Consider the following 21,308-nt stretch of genomic DNA (forward strand, 5'->3'; position numbering starts at 1 on the left):
TGCTAAATCTGATGGCAATTTTTTAAACAAAACTCCTCTAAATAGCAGCTATACCATTAAACTGACTGAAAGTGGAACTATGAGGAGAGAAAGAATCAACTCAATGACCAAGTTCAGTGAGGGTCCTGCCATCATCTTCAGAAATCGATTTGAAAATCAAGTAAAGACTTGTCTGAGCTTTCCAAGAAGTCACCAAAATGCTGGTCAGAACTCAACAAAAAAAAACCCAAAAAACTCTAAACCAACCAACCAACCAAAAAAAAAAAATTCCCTAAACAACTTGTTTTATATGCAATTTCATTGACTAAATGCTAACTAGAATTTCAGAGTTCAGCCTGGTATGTGATTAGAGAATCTTACAATCACTAAGACTGGAAAAGACCTCCAAGATCATCAAGTTCAACCTTCAATCAAATATGACTCTCCCCACTAATCCATGTTGGGAAGTGCTACATTGATTTGTTTTGTGGTTGCAAATATCTGATGAGGAGAGGAAAACAAGCCTAAACCCAGCAAAATCCACGTTTTTACAGCTGGTTATTCAGGTGAAATAATTTTTAAATAGGAACTCGGCAAGGTTTGACACTGAATCCTTTCCCTTTGTATTCCAAACTCTTTGTGTTCTGGATTTGAAAGGAAGAGCACTCCAAAGAAGGGTTTTCCTTAAAGAGCAACACAGATGGCAGCACATGAAGGCAAAAGTAAAGTAGATGAAATAATAAGAGTTGCACACAGCAAATCTTGAGTCTGAAGCACTCAGGAATGGGAGCTGCAATCCCACATCATCTTAATTGGACTCCAACATTTTTTGGTCAACAAAAATCAAAGGGAATGGTGAAGTAATTGCACTGTTTGTATATCAGTGGAGACTAATTAATTGACTTTCCTGATGGCTATAAAATGCTGTGAAACTTCTCCCACCAGAATTTCAGGGCTGATAATAAGTGATGGTAGGTGCTGAAGGTGACATTGACAGTCATTTGTCCCTAGTCAGAGAAGAAATAGTGCCACACACGCTGACATTATTTGATATTAGAGGTTCTGGCTTCAAAATGTCATATTTTAAATGTCATTGTATTTGTAGAAAGGAAAATATAAAATTTTAATGCTATTTTAGTCATGTACCTCTCATTGAACCTTAAAATAATGTCAATTTTTATGAACGATTTTAATAGTATGCAAAAGGTAATTATCTCCAGTCTCTCAGGTTTAATAATGAACTGAGTCATTCCAGATTTCACATCCCAATTTCGTAAATGGCTATTTGCAGACTGGAGGAGAACACAGAAATCAGACATAGAAACATCCAAGCACTGCAATATTCCGTGGCAAGTCATAGATTCATATTAAATTTATCTATGAATCAGGAGTTGCACATACCATTTGTGAAGCCAAATTTGACCAAAACATCCATTCTGGGTCCAGAGTGAATGAACATTTAATAGTGGTTTTGGTGGGTTTATGATACTGAGCAAACAAGAGGTAAGGAACCGTGGAACCTTGATTTCACACTCAATTATAATTTTCTGGTGTCAAGACTTGTTAAGACAAGACATTAGTGATGGTTTAGTCTTCACCTCACTCTAAGTATTTGAGATATTTTGTTCACCTCTGTAGCCCACACAATTATCCAGCAGGGGATTCAAACTATCCTTAACTGATTATTCTGGAGTCATTCCTGACCACTTCATATGTGATTTTAAACAACATCCACACAAATAATTTGTACTAAATATAATCATACTAATTTTACTAAATATCTTTGTCTTACAGAGCACAAGAGAAGCAAAATCAAACCTCAGGTCAGAAAGACTGTGAAAATTAATACTCGATCTTCAAAAGATGAGAGTGGCTTAATCAAAACCCCTTCATCACACACTTTGCTGGTCTTGTTAGATGTGATTCATGCAAGAGACATCGACAGGAGGGTTTGAGCATCCTCTGAGACAGCAGCAGGGCAGCTCTCAAAGGAGAAAACCAAGGTCTTGCACAGAGATCCCCCAACCATCACCCCCCACATTGTGCACCAAGGTGCTTCCTGGACCATCCCTGTTTGGAGATGTCCTAGTTAGAACAGATGGGCCCAGTTCATCACTGGATGGGTGTAACTCAAAACTGTGTATTCTAGAGCCTTCCATGCCATTTCCCAGAAACTGTTCTCAATAGACCATTTACACCATCTGCCCAGAGCAGCCCTGACTCCTCAGGCTATAAGCTGGGTGTTAAGAGACCTGTGAGACAGGAGGATGCTCCCTGTCCTCACACCCAGTGTGGAACTCCCTGCCCTGAGGGAGGCACTGGGCATTCCTGCCTGAACTGGAGGATATATATAATCTTGGAGTCTTGGGACTTTTTTAACCACTCGTATGATCCAGAGAAGGACTGTGACCACCACTCTCAACCAGACTGTGACCACCGCTCTCACCAACAGGTTTTTTCCTCTCTCCTTTTACTTTGGACTCAGGGGGCCCAACGAACACCACTGTTCATGCCCCAGGGTGCTGGGTTATACATTTGGGTTTTGTGGGTTAAAACCAACTGTTTGCCTGTACAATCGTATTTAATGTACTATTTTATTAAGTTGTTATTCTGATTTATAATCTCTCTTTTGAGTTGGGTTCATTTCCCCTGCTGGTTTACCTTTAAACCAGCACAGGAGATCCCTTCCAACAAGTTTACGACGTGCCTTTTATAACATACCACAGGTTTCCCTGTTGGCAAAACACTCCTCATAAACCAGCCCTTCTGCTGGTGTGATTTGCCAGGGCTGATGCCCTGCTGGGCTCTGACTTGCAGGTCCCACAGGTTGGAATTCAAACCACAGGTTGGAAGCCATAGCACCAGAATTCAGCTCTGCAGCCCAAACACACCCCGTGTAAATGAAGAGCTGGCTGGGGTAGCAATTAGAGAACAGAATGAATGGAAATGGCTTTTTAAAGAAGACAATGAGCCAATTGGTGTTATTATCCCGCTCTGCCAGGATTCAGGTTGTTTGGCAGCGAGCCAGAGGGATGGGTTTAGTTCCTTTCTCTCTTTGATTGCCTCCAGACATCAGGCCCAATATAACAGTCTCATGATTCTCCCAGCTTTTGGAAAACAAATGTCTGTTCCAGCAGAGTCACACTCTGAACATTCCTAACTGCTTGGGAAGGTGGGGGTCCCACAACATCATCTGCTTAGATCCGACCCCACTCATCAAAATATAAAAATAAATCCTTAAAAAAAAAAAAAAATCCTTCAAATCACATTTCACATGTTCTATATTTTCTCTATCACCTCTTGGGCACATTCAAGAAGAGACTTATTCCATCCTCTGCACACCCTGCTCTTAATTCCATAAATCCCTATAACTTCCCTGCAGCCTGGTGTGCTCAGAACTCTGCAACTTGGAAATCACCCGTTCCCTGAACCCTGAAAAGAGTGAAACTCTCACATTCCGTTCTCACACAACACATAATTGCATTTCAGAATTGATTGCTGCTGAAAAACAAGCTGATTTACAAGAAAGTAGATTAATATTTGTGAAATAAGGTATCAGCTTCAAATCGAAATCGCATAATAGAAACATCTAATTTCTCTGCAGGTATTTCATGTCATTGTGCACCTTTTTAATAACCTAAGTCAGCCCTGAACTTGCTAGACCATAAATGACTAATAAAAAATAAGTATTAAGTGACATATAGTTTGTAGATTTGGGTAACTGAGTCACAGCCCTTATTTTATGTCCCATTCAACATTTTTTTCTGTAAATGATGTATTTTTTCATTACAGTTTTGTTGGTACTTCATACCACTGCAGGAAAAATCCTTATCCCACCTTGTATCTCCCTGGTCCTTTACAATGAAAGTGAACCCTCTCTGCCCTTGGATTTGACCCCTGATCAGTCCTTTCTAACACCACAAACATCAGACACTGAAAGGCATTTTTGTGCCCAAGTTTTCATTGTTTTCATGCTGAAATTCTGTATGTCATCAACAATATTCTCTTTAGAGAAGGAACATCTGAATTTTAGGTTATTTAAGGTATTTACTGTGTTTTCAGTCAGATGAGCAACTGCCCCTGCTTTGAGAGGTGGGAGGTGTAGGTGAGTGATTATCACACCTAAATTAAATACTAACTCACAGTTTAAAAACTGAACTGATCCTTCTTTGCCTCTTGCTCTGCAGAACTCTATTCACAACCCAAAAAAACCCCACAACAAATCAATCCCAGTCTTCCAGGACTTTATAATGGTTTTGTAAAACAAAACTACACCAATTATTTATTCATCATAATTGAAGGCCTCAGAACCAAAGCAAACATTTTGTAGATCCTTCCTATAGAACAGTGATTTACTTTCCTGAAGCCAACTACAAAGACCTGAATTAATTACCACTGAGATGCACATTAGTGGATTAGGATGAATTTTCATTCTGCTCCCTGAGTTAATTGACTTTCAAAATAAGACATTGACCTTATTTTGGTTTGTGTCTTAGAAAAATATACCCTGTTAAAATGTAAACCAAGACTAGTCAATCTCCTGCTGTTGTGCTACACTAAACTCAGTTTAGCAGTCAAAACTTATGCTGAACATGATGATTTTATCACTTAGATTTTTTTCTTTTTTTTTTTTTTTGGGGGGGTAGTCCCTAATGTACAAAATGTTGAAAATGTCTTTTTGTCCCTATTATTTAAACATATAGTTATTTATATTTCATTTATAATTTTATTCATGATAGATGTCTTGTCATTGATCAGATTTTCTTTAAAGTGCTCCAAATACATGTCATCTTATATAATAATGATATGAATGATTATGTGAAGAAAGGTGAATTATTATCATTATTATTATCTATGAAAACACTGTATGGACACCAAAATACACTGATTTACTTGATTATATGGCATTTGACCATCTTTTCCAAGTTCTAGGGCACAAAGAGGAATATGGAACATGCCAAAAAGCAGGGATAGGTGAGCCTTGACTGCTGTGGACACAAGGTTAAATCTGCTCTGCTGCTCCTGGCACATCATCCCTGACATGACACCAACACCTACACCAGTGTCAGACACACAAACAGCAGTCACTCTGCTGGACTTCAGGGGATGTGACAGGTGACAGTGACAAATGGCAGCCCAAAGCCCCGAAAACAAGGAGCCAACAGCTCCTGCCTGAGCAGCAGGAGGGAAATCAGAGCAGCACAGGGACAGTCTTGCATCAAACACCCCCACACAGCATCTGCTGCTGATCCCAAACAGGACAAGGCTCAGCTTGGAAAAAAACCTCATTTAGGAAGTCCAACTCCTTTTCCCACGGGAGCTTTAGAAAAAAAACCCCAAACACAACAACAGCCAAAACCCCCCAAGCACATCCATCATCTCCACGGAATTCCTGACTGGGAAAAGTCATTCCCTGCTGTGCATTCTACCAGTTTAAGTGCTGGTAAATTACTATGATAATTTGCTAAAGGATATTACTCAGGATAGTTTTTAGCTTCCCAAAACTTCTTCCTCCTCAGAGCTGTCTCTCAACCTAATACATTTCTGTCAATGTGATATTCCCCCCCCCCCCAAAGCTGACATTTTTCTCTACTTTTTTCAGCCTATTTCCTCTCATAATGCCCCAAGTGTCACAGGAAATAATTTTTTGGTCTCCTTGACACTCTTAACATTTATTTAATTATTTACTGAGAGGCTGCTCTGCCTCCCCAGCCTCTACCACCACCACCACGCAGTCACCCCTGATTTAGGATCCCTGGTTACCATTCAGCTTCCTGAGGCTGTTTGGGGGAAAAAAAAAGAGCTTATAAGTAGCAGTTTTAATATCTCATTTTGGTTTTTCCATCCACAAAAGGAGGGCTTTTAGTTGGTTCTCCCTCTTCGATATCTCACAGAGCAGAACACACCTATAAAGTGATGGCCCTCAGTCATCACTGGATTCTAAGGACCAGATCCATCAAGAGCAAAGCAGAAACACTCCTGGAAGTTTTGGATTGAGGTGCCTGCTCAGAAGCATCCATAATTCTCATTAAATTCACTTCACCTGCCCTTTTCCTTGAGGTCTCAGGGAAGTCTGGATACCAGCTGGATACCACTTGGAGTTATCCTTGGTTTTTGGAGCATCCTCTCCTCCCCTGAACTGCCTCAGGCAGAGATTTTTCTGAGGATCCCCAGGCTCCTGAGCTCTTCTTCACCTGGAGCCCCTCCACCTCAGCAGAGGCAGCACTGCCCAAATCCCCTTAAAACGGGATAACAGGAGCCCTTCACTCAAGTTAAACCCACACCAGCCCTTGTGGCCTTGGGCTTTCACTCTGCTCAGCTTGATTGTCACTTCTGGTGATTAAATTACCTGATGTTTCCCACTGCAACATTAAAAGAGCTCCTTCCTCCTAAATGGACTATAACTTAACAGATGTGCTCGTTCTGCTTCCTTCCATTCCCTGCATCCCTCCCTGCATGGCTCCAACCCAGCATATGCTCCTCAATTTCCCCCCTGGAGCAGCAACATTCCCAGCAGAAACCCAAGCAAACACAACTTGATTTAGACATATTTTTTCCTACCTGTGGCTCACATTTCTCTCATCTCTCTTCTTGTGCAGTATTTTTGAGCTGCCATCCCTGCTCTGGTGACTTCACCTCCACCACCCTCCAACTGGGGCCTTGGAAAACCTTTTGAGGGCCACCCTAAAGGTGTGGTCAACCCACTGTGGGCTGGTGAAAGCCCACCTGGGCTCCTTGAGCCCAGAGTGAGCTCCTGGCATCGGCCCTTTGCTGTCTTAAGTAACCCCATGTGTGTATTAACCACACAATTAGAGGCAGAAAATGAAGTGAGTTGCTCTCCAGCCTTAAATATTTAACAGAATTATTTTAATATTGCATTAGGTGACTATTTTTATGAGGAGGGTTTTTTTGGTTTTTTTTCCTGCTCACATAAACCCTTCTTGGAATATCTCAGCTGTGAAAATTAGGCTGAACTTTCAGACTTCGTGAATACACAGAATTTTCATGTGTTGCTCTGTTAGGTCTCTTCCAAAAGCAAACACAGGAAAATTATCCCAGGCTGCTACAGGCTGGCCAAGCCCAGGCTCAGCCTCAAGCAAAACTCCTGGAAGAAATTAGGGATGTACTGCTTAAGACAGGAAGGGAGCATTCAGATGGTACAAACTGCCTCCCTCTAGGAATTCAAATGAATTTAAAAATGTTAACAGTAATATCAGGGGTATATCCTGCTGCACACTTCAGGTTGCAGGCACAGCACAGTTTTAAAATGCAGAGGAGCTTTGCAACTATAAAGGTCTTTCATTCCCTCCTCTCAAAAACCCATGGCTGAAATAATTTCTCACTTTATTCCTTTTCTCCACCATCTTCTCTTTCGTTGCTTTCCAACCCTGATTAATTAAGTCCATTTAGCAAGAAATTATTTGACTCAATGATCTCAGAGGTCTTTTCCAACCTTAATGATTCTGTGAAATGCTGTGAGTGTGGTTCTGCTGGGGGACAAGGACCAGGATGGACCACTTGACCTTTTGAGACCTTTCTGGACTCTCCATCCTGGTTTCTGACCCAAAGCAACAAGTCATTCCACCTCTATCCAAGTGCCAGCTGTGCCTTGAAGGACAGGATTCCTGGGAAGAGTTGCCCTTTAGCTTTTCCTGTTGCACACTGGAGGTCTTAGAGGTCTTTTCTCCAGTTTAATTCTGTACAGTAATGCTGATTATCAGTGGAAAAAAAGCAACTTCTCCCCCTACCCTGTTTCTCTGGAGCATGCACAGAACAGCTGTCTCTAAAATTCCTTGAAGTATTGTGTAATCTTGGCAATAGCAGGGAGCACTTGGGAGCTCAGTGCATTACAAAGTCTAATAACAGGAGTAATAATAACAATGAAAGCTCAAGGATGCTGTGACTTTGAGCAGGCTCTCATCTCACTCTGCAAAGGTCTGCTGCAGCTCTGGGAAACCTCCCTCAGCACACAGATCCAAACATGGGCAGGTAACACAAATTAGGGCCTTAAATTCCCTGAGTGTGGGCTTGGGTGTGGCTTATGCTGGATGCAATAAAGGTGTTTACACACTGAGGACTCTTCAATCAACTAAATCAGGATTTGCACCTTTTCAAACGTCCAGGTTCTGTTCACTGGACTTTATAAACATTTAGTGTGAAAGGAGCAAGCAGAGCAGCTAAAAGAAGAGCCAAAGGAAACTCTCCTTCAGGCCAGGTGCTGTTGTTAACACCTGTGGTACAGCAAGACCTTATGACTTGGTGTTTGATCATTATAAGACATTTTTGATCTGTGCAAAGCCCTTTCACAGAGCCAGGAATCACAGGATGCATCATGAGAACGTGGTGAGGTTCATTTAGGGTGGGATGAGGTGACCCCTGGTAAACCACTGGATGAAGAGTGAGTCCAGCTCAGCCTGGAGGAGGAGGAAGGACTCAATGTAATCCAAATTTTCTCTCCTCCCAAGTTCTGGGTCAGCCTGAACTGCCCGGAGGGAAGCCAAAGCCAGCTGAAAGTTGAGAGCTGCATCTTGCACACGACACTGTGAGCACAGGTGGGATGTGAAATCAAAGGACTGGACTCTGAACTTCGGCCAAAAAAATCACATGTGATGAATGAAAAAAGATGAGACCAAATATGTCATTTGTCTCCATTTTGAAGCCCCTGAAATGAGTAGGATTTCAGTGGGAAGCTAACCCTGAGATATCATACCCAGCTCCAGGAATCTCTCTCTGTAGAGAAGATTCACTACAGGAGATCCCATGGGACAGATAGAGACTGACAATTTAATAAATGAAGATGGAAGCAGAACAAGTTCATGTCTTAATCAGTCCTGCCTCTGGAAACAAAGGGACTGCACAATTTCCTTCCTTATCCACCTCTTTCTCAACACCAGTTGATCCTATCTGGCCACAGAAATTACTCCTTGACCTCTCTGGCAGCTTCTTCTGCTTGCAGCGATTTGTTTCTGCTACAGACGATGTTCCCAGGGAGAGCAAAAACCAGCAGCACTTCACAACTCTACACAAAATTGCCAGTGACCCAAATGTGTGAATATCCCTCCCTTTAGTGAGTCTCTTCCCAAATAAACAGTTCTCAGCATGTCTGCAACCTGCTACAACCGAGTGCAGCTACAGCAAGAGCTCTGAGCAGCAGCAGCTTCTCTAATTGCTTTCCACTCCACCAGCAAGCAGCAGGTTTGCTCCCACTGGTGGGCCAGAACAATGGGCAGGCAGGAATTTTAAATGTTCCCCTCCAAATCGAGCTGGTCCTTGAATTCCTGACGTTCTGCAAGGGTGAATTCCTGAAGCTTTGAGGGTTCAGGGATACTCGTGCCAGCCTGGGAGTCAGCCTCGCTGGAAGGGGGAGGGATTCACTTCAAAGAGGATCCTGGAGCACACATCGAATTTTCATAAGCTTTTGACTTTCTTTTCTAAATGTCATCTCCTAATGACACTGTGGGAAGGTGCTGTTTCTCCTGTTACATTCTCCCTTTAAATGCTCAAATGCTAAACTCGTGCTGTCTGATCAGCTGTCAAAGAAGTTTGCTCTCCAGAGCTTCAAATGCCAGGCAAGAACAAGCTGCTGCTTGTCCTTGTGCTGTGCTGATGTTTGGATGTGCAGCTTCTGATTTCAGCTGCCACAGGAAACATTTCCCCCCACTCTGGAGTCATGTGAAAACCCAAAACAGTCATTGAGCTGAATTAGTCTTTTAAAAGCTGGAGAAATGACTCTTAAATTCATCTAAAACTGTGGCCCTGGGCTCAGCCAAGTCCTCCTGTACCCTTCAGGCACAAAATCTCACCTGAAGCACCATTTTGCACACAACAGGTTGGTGTTCAAGGACAAGGCAGAGGAGTGAAGCTGGCAGGTGCTGGATGAGGCTGTCACAGGACAATAAGTGCTGGAAAAGGCCTCCAAGATTATCAAGTTCAAGATGTACACCGCACTCAGCTCCTTTGAAGACAGACCAGCTCCCACAGTATGTGATTTAATACACATTTCATGTCCTGACCACTCCACCAGCTGATGCACCATTTCTTTAACGTAAATACAACCTCAAATCATGAACTCAAAATAGTGAAGTTTGTTTTTTCTTTAATGGGAAGAAAGCCAGAAGAGTCACGTGCACCTGATGGATGGTGACTCTGGGGACCCACCTGATTTAACACAGGTATATCTGCAAGAAGATGCTTTTTGCAGAGGGTAACAATAAAAAAAAAAAAGTCTTTCTCTGCCAATCTGACTCACCTGTCCCACCTGAAGCAACTCTGAGCTGCAGGGATTTTCAAGGCTCCTCTTTTAGGCAAGGGTGTATAATTCAGTGAGTAAATACACTTGGCTGGGAATCACTGGGCTCACGTGGCAAGAAAACAAATCTCTTGCCAACTTCTGGCCCCCTGGCATGTGATACAGCATGACTGGGGCAGGAGAACCTAAAGAGGGAACAAGAGACTCAAGCAAACACTGTTTGCAGGTGCCAAGTGCCAAATGTAGGATAACTTTGCAAGGTGAATGAATGTCCCATCTTAGAGAGTGGCAAGACCTTATTTTTTTTTCTTTTTGGCCCCAAAATTTAAAGCAGCACCCACCTGTGACATATTGTAGTGTCTGGAAGCCTTCACCATGGAATTCTGGATTGGTTTGGGTTGGAAGGGACCTTAAAGATCCAGTTCCACCTCCCTGCCCTGGGCAGGGACACCTTCCACTATCCCAGATTGCTCCAACCTGGCCTTGGACCCTTCTTACAGCCCCACATGATGCCAAGAGAAACCTGCAGCTCTTATCCATGGGAAGGACACTGCACTAGGTGTACTTGATCCATACAAATTCTATTTTTCCCCGCCCCAAATCTCCCACACAACCACTTTATTTTCCTTTTGTAACCTGCTGATGACAAAGCTCAGCCTTAGCCAAAGCCTGGTCTTTCCTGGAGCCAGTGGGAAAATAAACCTTCCCACTTGTCCCCTGGTGATCTCCTTTTTTAATCTCACTGATTGCAGGGGCATTTTTATTTTTTTGGATTGATGCACTGCACAGAGGAACTTACAATGTTTTACCCCATGGACCCAATTCCCCCAAGACTGGCTTTACTGCAGGACTTTAGAGTGATCATAGGAAGCACAGGCAGTGCCATGGTAACAGGAATCACTGGCAAAGGATACAAGGGATGCTGAGAGTCATCACTCAACACACCATTTACTTCTCAGACTCTTTCATCTGTAGTTCCACATCTATTACATTTTCAGACTCACTTTGCGACCAAGTATAATTTTGTATTTTCGAGTTTAAAAGCGATGGTGAGAGTCAAACAAAGAACAATGCCACCCGGATTAAGGAAATGTTTACACATCAAATTAGTATTCAGCAGCAGGAAGGGCTGCACAATCTGCTCTGCACGTTTCTAAGCCAAGAAATTTCATGTGAACGTTGAGTTTTTTTATTTTTAGTTGTAACATTGTGCTTGACAAATTGACGGCTGAGCTCCCTTTTGGGGATTCAGCCTTTCAGTTTTGTGTACCAATTTGGTAATAAAATTAACTTACAGAGCACATTTCCTGGGCAAACACTTTCTAACAAAATACCAGTCTCGTTTTCCTGCTGTATCACTAAAATATATTTCCTTGTACCACGTGAATCCCTCCTGAATGATCCACTTTGCAGTTTAGAGGTCAAACATTGTATCTAGACCATTAAAAATGGCACTTGTTAGAGAGGTACCATTTGTAAAACTCTGTAATTCTGCTCATTTTCTTCACAGTATGTTGGTGAGAATTAATTTGGTTCAATTAAAATCCCAAATTGAAATAGCTGATAAAACACTGACAGGGAAATATGAAAAACGATCCCCAGCTGCAGTTGGTTGTACAGAAAAAGCTGAATGAGGAGCTGAGTGTCTAAAAATAGCTTTAAATGGGGGTTTTTTTGGATGGTATTGAATTATTGAATTGGATTCTACGAGTGCAGATGAGATAATGGATTCACCAGATTCAGCCCTCAAGGATTTACCAGAAGATCAGATAAATAAAGTCAGAGACATGAGGAAAAATATTCAAATATCACCACCAGCTTTCAAGCAAAAATCTTGGGTTTAAAACCGGTTTAACAGGAGACAAACTGAAAGAAAGAGATGGATATTAGTTGCTTAATTAGATAAAGCCAGGGCCTTAATTTTAATGAACTTTCCAGAACTACAAGTAGTGTTAAAGACCTCAGCAATTTCCATCAACAAGCACCTAATGGGTCTGTTAGAGGATATTGCCTTCAGCTCTAAAGCATCCACCACAAGAGCTCTTTAACATTCCCAGGGTGTGTAAACATACTCCAAACCTTTCTGGACAGTTTGTTTTAAATCCTTTGGTTTTGTTTTCCAAATTCACACCCTTTTAGGCTGGGCCAGCAGATCAGTCAGTGCTGATAAACCTAATTGAGGGCAGTTAGATTTGAGCAGCAATATATGCAAGGCTGGGTTTTAACGGCCAGTTTGCAATTATCAGTGGGGAATTTCCATTATTTCTTGGCAAACTGGAAGAAATCAAAGCTTTTCTGCTCGCTAACAAGTTGTCTATAAGCTAGAGGTTTATACAAGACCCAACCTCGTGGAGCAAAGGCCGAGCAAGGAGAAGAAAACTCCCGCTTTTGAAGCCATAAAAACGCATTTCAAAGCCATTAAATTTTTCCAAGCAAGATCAGGAAAGATTTATGAGGTGGTGGATTCCTTCCATGGGCACACCTTTGCTGAAACTGAGCTTTTTTTTTTAGCAGCAGGGGGAGAAAAATGGAGTTTTATTTCTTTAGGTTAAACTGAAAACGAAGCAAATAGAACCCCCCCCCGTCTACTCCTGAGCCTGCAAAGCTTCACTCCAAACTTCCTGAACTCATCACTTGCCTAAATGCCCATAACATTGCAGGCAGAAGAGGAAGGTGACAGTCATTTGCCTCTTGCTGGGATCCAGAGAGGATATTCCAAAGGCAGCTACATCTAGTGCTGAGCATCAGCTGTCTCCCAGCATCCTTTTTCATGGAAATAGAATGGGAAAAGTTCTGTTCCTGCCCTTTCCAACAAAGGGATAAGTGCCATTTCATTCTAAAAATGTCCTAATTTTTGGCTTTTAAGTGATTTCTAACATCACTGTCTCCGTGCCAATTCCTTGGCACTCTAAGCAGCAGCAGATCCCAAAAGGTTTAATCCATAATCTATTACATAAATATATACATCATAAGGAAAATATCTCATGCAGAGAGTACCATAACATAGAAATACTTTATTAATTGCCTATTTTGGGTGGTTTATTTTCAAGGGGCTGATCAAGACCTTCATGGGAAGGAGCTGGGAAAGCCTCAGGGGCAGGTGAAGCTGTGGTTACCCACGATGAAATTCTCCACCTGACTCCAGAAATGCTTCATTTACAGCCTGTTCAGCTGCAGAAACTTTAGTGAGATTTCTAAAAGTTAACTTGAAAAAGTGACAGCTTGCCCTTTTCACTATCCCTCTGGTCCTTCTACAAATAATCTCCCCCTCTCTGGCTTTTTAGTTTTATTATTTTTATCTTTTTTTTTTTTTTAAACAGGTCCATTTAGAAACACTCACCGGCTCAACTTTATTCTTCTTCTGAATTGAATTTGTTGCAATACCTCTCAGTGGTTATTGCAGATAGCTATGCATCATTTCAGCAATTAATTGCTTATTAAACTCTTGGTTTGGTGTGGAAATATGTGGAAGATTCCTGCACAGGCTGATGGTGGTGATATCAGCTGGCTGCTCACTGTTAGAAAATTGAGAGTAATGATTTCAAATTAGAGTCCACTGAGCCAGTTCTTGCATGTCCAGATATGCAGCAACCAAGAGGTCTTAAAGGTCCTCGAAGGGAATGTTACCCTGTGAGGTTGTGACTCTCCACAAGTTTCTACCTGCCCAGAGATACTCAAAGATACTCTAAATTATACTTTCACTGGAAAAAAAATATAACACTGTAAGTCTCTGTGTTCATTTCAGGAGAAAAAACCCCCTGCCTTTATGAATAACAAGCAAGTTTATTATGACATTAGTCACTCAAACTTCAATTAAGTACAGATTGAAATTAACCCAAAGTGCTTAACTTTGGAGAATTAACAATATAAATCTTGAGTCTCAGGCAGGCAATAAGATCCTGAACTGAAAGAATAGTTCTGTAAGATACAAAGCTGCAAAAAGCTTCCTAAAGGAGTATTTGTGGGATAATTTCTCCCCCTGCCCACAAATACTCAGGGATGGGTGCAGATATCTTCTTTATTTCTAGATAGGACTTGTAGTGGATGTAAAGATGATTCAGAGGTCACATAATCCCAGCCCACCCTTACCTTGGCAGTGTCTGGGACTTCCTCCCTGCAGATTTTTTCAAAAATAATGATAAATATATGAAAAAAACTCACCTAGATTTACATGAATATGGTGCCCACCCTTACCTTGGCAGTGTCTGGGACTTCCTCTCTGCAGATTTTTTCAATAATAATGATAAACACATGAAAAAAACCCACCTGGATTTACATGATTCTGGTGCAAAATATATCCCATATCATTAAACCACAGAACCATTGGCTTGGGTTGGAAGGGACCTTAAGGATCATCTCGTTGGGCAGGGACACCTTCCACCATCTCAGGTTGCTACAACCTGACCTTGGAGATTTCTAGGGATATAATTTCCATATAATTTCTTATTGGGCCTCTCCACTCTGTTTATCCTGGTGGAAATGTAATAAAAGTCTCTCTCCTGCTTTTTACCCTCCTGCGTAACAATTCCTGTCTCCCCGCCCTCCATGATTATTCCTCACATTCTCATGTATGCTCCAAACATTACCCTGCAGAGCCAGATATTTAGAGGCAGCTCAGGATTTATTTCACAGGTAACACAGCACTTTTAATTGCATATTCTTCTGAATTTCGATTAAGTGAATAATGGGATGTCAGCCATTTCAAATTCAAATTGGAGTAACTTATTCCACCAACGAGTGAACTTTGTCTCCACAGTCTAACCCAGCAAAGCAAGTGTGATATAACAGAGAGAGGGGGAGCTGGCAGTGCTCTCATGACTTTGCCATCAGAAATGCAGCTCCATGTTTGACAGCTGGAGCACTGGATCCCTATTTTGATTAATTGGGAGACCCTTCTGGTGACCTCTGTTAATCAGAGCCCGAGCAGCTCAGAGCACAGGCAACAGGACACGTGCAAACGAGGAGGCTGCACCCACAGAAAGCCAGATATGTGAAATTCTGCTCTTGTTTAGACTTTGAATTAAAGATTTTTACTGAACTAAACCCAGGCCTGAACATTTTCACACACCACACAATGTGGTTTTCACAACACATTTTTGTTATGCATAAGTGATGTTTTCTCCTTCCATAGAGCACCATTAACAGAGGAAATTGCAACAAGAATAAATGGGATTACTTGGGATATAGAGACTTCAGATTAAATAGAGAAATGGATATAGGGGGTTTTATCTCTGATAATGATTTTTCCAGTTAAATTTTCCATCACAGTTTTGGTTTTGATCAATTAGATTCAGACAATCTGGGCTAATATTATAATATTAGTCAAATAGCTTCACTTTGGTTAAATTGCAGTTTTACCATCAGACAAATAGGCTTCTATATTTTTTCTTTTCTATAATGATGCCCAAGGTTAAAAATTCAAAGAACCCTGAATCTGGCAGCAATTTCGCTTATATTTTGGTCATACATGAAGCAAAACCAAAACCCAACAGCTACTTCAAGGCACCCCAGAATAACAGAAAATATGCACACGGGTATTTTGCAAAGAAAAAGATGTGCTCCCTCCAATCCAATCCCCATTTTTCAGAAGTGTCATCCACCTTTTCCATAACACACTGGCAGGAATGAGGATCCCAGAGCCTGTTTCCTTGACCAGTTTTGATGGGAGATGCTCAGAAGGGCCAAACTCTGCTGACAAATCCTCAGCATTAGGGTCCTGTCCGGTCACTGACAACTAAAATCCTGTCTCAAATGATCCATAACATTTTCCATCTGGGTGTGTTAAACCACTTTACACGTGATACATGTTGCTAATTAGGACATCTGAGACTTGCAGATATGATCTCCAGTTGTTGGTCCAGGAAACTGGGGAAAAGAAAGACAAAAGTCCCCTCCTGAGAGGCCCCAGGAAGGACCTTGGGTGTCTGATTCTCACTCTGGCCACACAACCACAAGACAAGGAGCTGTTCCTTACCACAGCCACGCCAATGCTGCTCATTTTGCTGCTTCTTCCTGCTCTTTTTCCTTCTGTGTGACAGAGCTTTGAATATCACCGAGCAGAAAGTTTACATTTTAACGCTCTTACATGTTTGACAAATCCACAAACCCAAGGAAATTCAGATTTAAGGCTGAAAATCCAGACTGACACTCCAACCTCGCTGATACAGCCCCCAAACTCCTTGCTTTTGTGCATTTAAGTCAGACCTCTTTGCTAAATGCTGGGGGTTTTTGTAGCTAAATTATAGTAACAAGTGCTCCAGTTTCACTAAACCCCAGTACCTACAAGATTTGGATTACTAAACTGTAACCTAAATCCTTTCTGCTGCTGGTGTGTGCATTTGAAGATAAGTAGCAGGGTGAGTAGGCTAATAATGGCTTGGAATCTCCTATGGATAGTTCAGCACATCTCTAATTTCATTGCAACTATTTTTTCCCCTTTAAATGTAGATGAAAGACGAACACATCTATTTCTTGCCTGCTATTTCCCCCCCCCTTTAAGGTATTATGAGAATTCTGTTATATAAACTCTTCTGTACAGACAAGTGAAAAGTGGCAATCACAGAAGAATATTAATTTGTGTCATATTTCCAATGGGTTTGATTGATTTTAGTGGGAATGATGCTGACCCACAATAATTAAAGACCCAGCATTGCAGGAATTAACATTAATTTGGTCTTACAGCTCAGCTTGCTGTAGATGTAGGACTAAAATATGCATTTATTGTTTGTTTAGTATCATTTTAATGGCATTTCTACCACTCAGGTCCTACATAAATCAGTCTTTAAGTGGAGGAAACTGAGCCCAAGCCTTTTCTGGCAGTGGAAAAACATCCACTCTCTCCTTCCCACATACACCAGAAAGCAAAGACCAGAGGGAGCGTAGAAGGTGCTGTTTGACCCCTTCCCTTTCGGTTCCATCCAGCAAAATGAACAGAATCTGGAAAAGAAAAAAAAAAGAAGCAATTAAATAGAACCTTTTGAGTAGGTCTGAGGTGGAGGAGAGGCTTGTAAATGGTGAACAAGCAGTTCACACACTGTGCAGTTTCCTGGCTACAGCTTTATTGTTTGCAACCATGTCTTTGGCACAGCTCTTACCAGGGTTTGTGAATATTCATATCCTGCATTTTCCAGAAAAAAAAAAAAAACAAACCCCCAAAAAAAACCTTTTTGGGAAAAAAAAGATTGAGGATCCAGATGAAAATACTGACCTGCATTTTTAAAGTATGATAAAGGTTTTATAAGGGAGCAGATGAAATATGAAAAAGGCTTTTTGAGGGTCCTGGTTTGCTTTAACGAGATAGGAATTGAAAGGATTCCTGGTGAGGATTTCTTTCTGTCAACACAGAAGTTAATGAAAATTAAATCTTGCTGTGTGTGATGCTGGAAACCAAATCCCCAGCTTGGTTACAGGAGCATAAACACAAACTAGGTCCATTGTGCTGGATGATCCTACTGTGGACTCCTATCTGTGTCCCATCCAAGGTGGATCCAGCAGTGAGGAATTTGCCCCAGATGAGGATAATCTCCCCCAGCAGCACAAAGAACTCCCTGGCTCAGAGTTTGCCTCTTCTCTGCTCTTACTCATTAATGCTTTGCTCACAGGTAATAATTTCAAAGTTAGGACTTTTCTTCTTATATTTGAGGTATTTGCCTTGTAATAATTACAATTCTGGAGCTCCAAAGGTGTTGCTGCCTTGGCTCAGCTGACATTTACCTGTGAGAACCTGAACTGCAGTGACTGGTGATTTCTATAGGAGGTGTTGGCATTAATTATCTCACTCTTCTGCCTTGCTGCTCCAGTAGGTTTTTGGAGATACCATCATTGCCTAATTTTTTCCCTTTTAAATCACATTTGGCAAGTCACTTATTATTTATTGACTGGGGGAAGTTTACTGTGTGATTTTTGCTTCCTCAGCTCTGGTATTCAGCAAAAAAAGGCTTTATTTGTCCTCTGACAGGGGAGAGAAATGTTATCTGACCCTAAGAACCTTTTTTTTTCCAAGTCAAACTTCCAAAGAAATTATTATAACCTTTGCTAATTAGCTGTTAACAACCTCTGTACACTTTCATTTCTGATTAGGTGAGATGAAGAAATATAATAATTTGCTGAGACAGAACTGTCAAAAAAAATGTTCAATCCCCTTTTCATTTCTTATTCCTGGGCTATCAGATGAAGGAAGTTACTTCTGTTTCGTAGAAAAATTGATCCTGAGGAATGCTAGGATTAATAAGTTTTAAATATGTATTCCATATTTAAAAAACTAATGTAACAAGTTTGTTATTACAAGCATCTTTTCTAAGGTTATAGTCTGCCAGCTGAATAAGGAATAGAATTATAATTGGAGAGCAAGAGTGAATGTAAAAAGAACTACTAATAAATACATTCAGATCCAGCTAAAGGCTTGTGTCAAATCATTCCTTTCACATAATAACACTCAGTGCTGATACACTGTTGTGCTGCTCATACAGGCAAATATTAACACATAATTCCATTCAAATTTATGGCTCCTGAGGTAACTGCAGGCAACAAACAGAGCTGCCTGATTGGACTTGTGGAAAACTGATTTTCCAGAAGGTGAGCTGTGGTGTCTCTCAGTGGGTGTGACAGCGTCGTGTGGGACACTCAGGAAAGGCCTGAGATCTTCCTCACTTTTTATTTTGATCATGGAATCCTAGAATGATTTGGGTTGGAAGGGATCTTAAAGATCATCCAGTGCCACCCCTGCCATGGGCAGGGACACCTTCCACTCTCCCAGGTTGCTCCAACCTGGCCTTGGACACTTCCAGGGATCCAGGGGCAGCCACAGCTTCTCTGGGCAACCTATGCCAGGGCCTCCCCACCCTCCCAGCCAAGAATTCCTTCCCAATATCCCATCTCACCCTGCCCTCTGGCATTGGGAAGCCATTCTCCCTTGTCCTGTCACTCCATTCCCTTGGGAACAGTCTCTCTCCATCTTTCTTGCAAACTCTCCTAAGGTTTCCCACTTCCCAGTTTTGCCTCTTGCCAACATGTGGCACAGAATCCACTGCAGAGGGGAGAAGTTGTGATTCTGTGATTTCAGCAGAAATCAGAAGTGTCTCCTTCCTGCCCAAACCAGGGAGGTTTATACCCTCAGCCCTGACAGCCTGGGTAGCTCAGCGTCCGTGCTGGTATCAAACCTTCCTGCAGAGCAATCCCACCATCCTTTGGAAGTTCTTCTTCCTGCCAAGTCATGTTTGCAAGCAGACATTGGGGATTTTGCTGCAAGGAGCAGCTCAAACCTGACCAAGGGCATTCTTCAGCTCAGTTTGGGAAGAGCAGAGCTTGCCCAGCCCTGGAAATGCCAAAGGAATTTACACAGAGACAAGAAAAACTGGGATGTGGTAACACCATCCCTTCCTTTGTCATCTTAAAACCATGAATGGTTTTAAGGGCAATACAAGCCCTGCTTCTGGAAAGAGCCAGCCTTGGGTTCAGGTCCTGCCATTAGCAGAAAAAAAATAGAAAGGAGACAGCACTGGATCACCTGCAAACATTCCCAGATGTGTGTTTTCAGCAGTTAATTTAATTTCCCTGCAACGTGATACAGCAAATCAGTGAAGTGAAGAGAGAAAACACAAACCTGAAAATTATATTGTGGCATCCACCTGCAATCCAGCAGAAGCTTGTCCAGAACTGCTTGTCCAGGCTGTGTCAACACACAGGCTGCTGTTTTTCTGGAAATAAAGAATAATAATTCAAAAAAACCAGTAAACTTCTGAGAGCTCTACGGTCTGTTCATCCCTTTTCCAAGACTAAATTCCATCGTTTGCGTGCTCCACTTTGAGAAACAAGAGATCAGAGCAGAAGTTGCTGATTTAAAAGTCTTGGCTCTGTAGTGGCTCTGAAAAGGGAGTAAAAACAGTTCTTCAGCTGCTGCAGATGTACCTGTGGATAAAGATTTCTCTTTCACCTCCAGGACCTAATTAAATGGTGTTTTAATCATAGAATTGTTAAGGTTGAAAAAGACCTTGAAGATGGAGAGAAACTTTTTACAAGGGCCTGGAGTGCCAGGACAAGGGGGAATGGTTTCAAACTGAAAGAGTAGGGTTAGGTGGGATATTGGGAAGAAATTCTTCCCTGGGAGGGTGCTGAGGCCCTGGCACAGGTTGCCCAGAGAAGCTGTGGCTGCCCCTGGATTCCCTGGAAGTGTTTCAGTATCAAAGATTCCCATCATTCACCGGCCTTCATCTCCAAAACATCTCTCAGAGCCCCAGCACTTTGTTTCCCTGAGTGAGCACTGAAACCCTCTGTGACTGTCCCCCAGTTTGCTATTTCTTTTTAATATCCAGCCTTTCTTTCTAACATCCATCAAACTGGAAGTTTTCTATGAGCACTTTTAAATGTGTCACGAGAGAGTTTGTTCGGCTACGGGCGCTGTTTTTGTGATGGGTTTTGGTTTTTCTTCTGAGCTGATAAAAATGGAATTAGCAGGTATTAGCAACTAAATTAGTCAGTAGGCACTAATAACAAAAGAACCTGTTCAGGTCCACTGAAGCAGATATAATTCAGGTTACAGGTAAAGTATTTTTTCAATAAGTTGGTTGTTTGCATCACTTTTCAGGTATTATTTCTCAAGAAATTTAATTCTTCTTAACCACAGCCCAGTGAGCTCAAGAGCCTTTCTGACGCTGCCTGAGACTATTGTTCCTGGAGAGGAAACTTTCACCATAATTTCATTTAACTCTCAGACAATGTGTCTGTGTTCCCTGGAGAGCTTCTAATTCAACCTCCAGAACAGCATAATTTCAAATGTCTCCGGAGAAAAAGGAGTTACAGAACACCAGCTGTGGAAAAATATACATTCAGGCTCATCACACGTGTGTAATTAGTGCTCTGCTGAATTTCTTACAGGTTTTGATAAAACAATGACTTTATACATGACAACGCTGCAGCAGTAGGTTCTTCTGTAGGAATATAAGCTGCTTTTCCCAAAAGCTGTATTTTGATATCATATTTAGAGGTTCAAATGTTCTCACCAGGTAAAGAAACGTTCAAATAATGCTCAGAATGCAAAAATACGGGGAATTCTGCTCAAATTTAAGGACATAGATAATTAATT

This window comes from Corapipo altera, unplaced genomic scaffold, assembly GCF_003945725.1.
Source record: "Corapipo altera isolate COAL_440 unplaced genomic scaffold, ASM394572v1 113, whole genome shotgun sequence".
NCBI lineage: Eukaryota > Metazoa > Chordata > Aves > Passeriformes > Pipridae > Corapipo > Corapipo altera.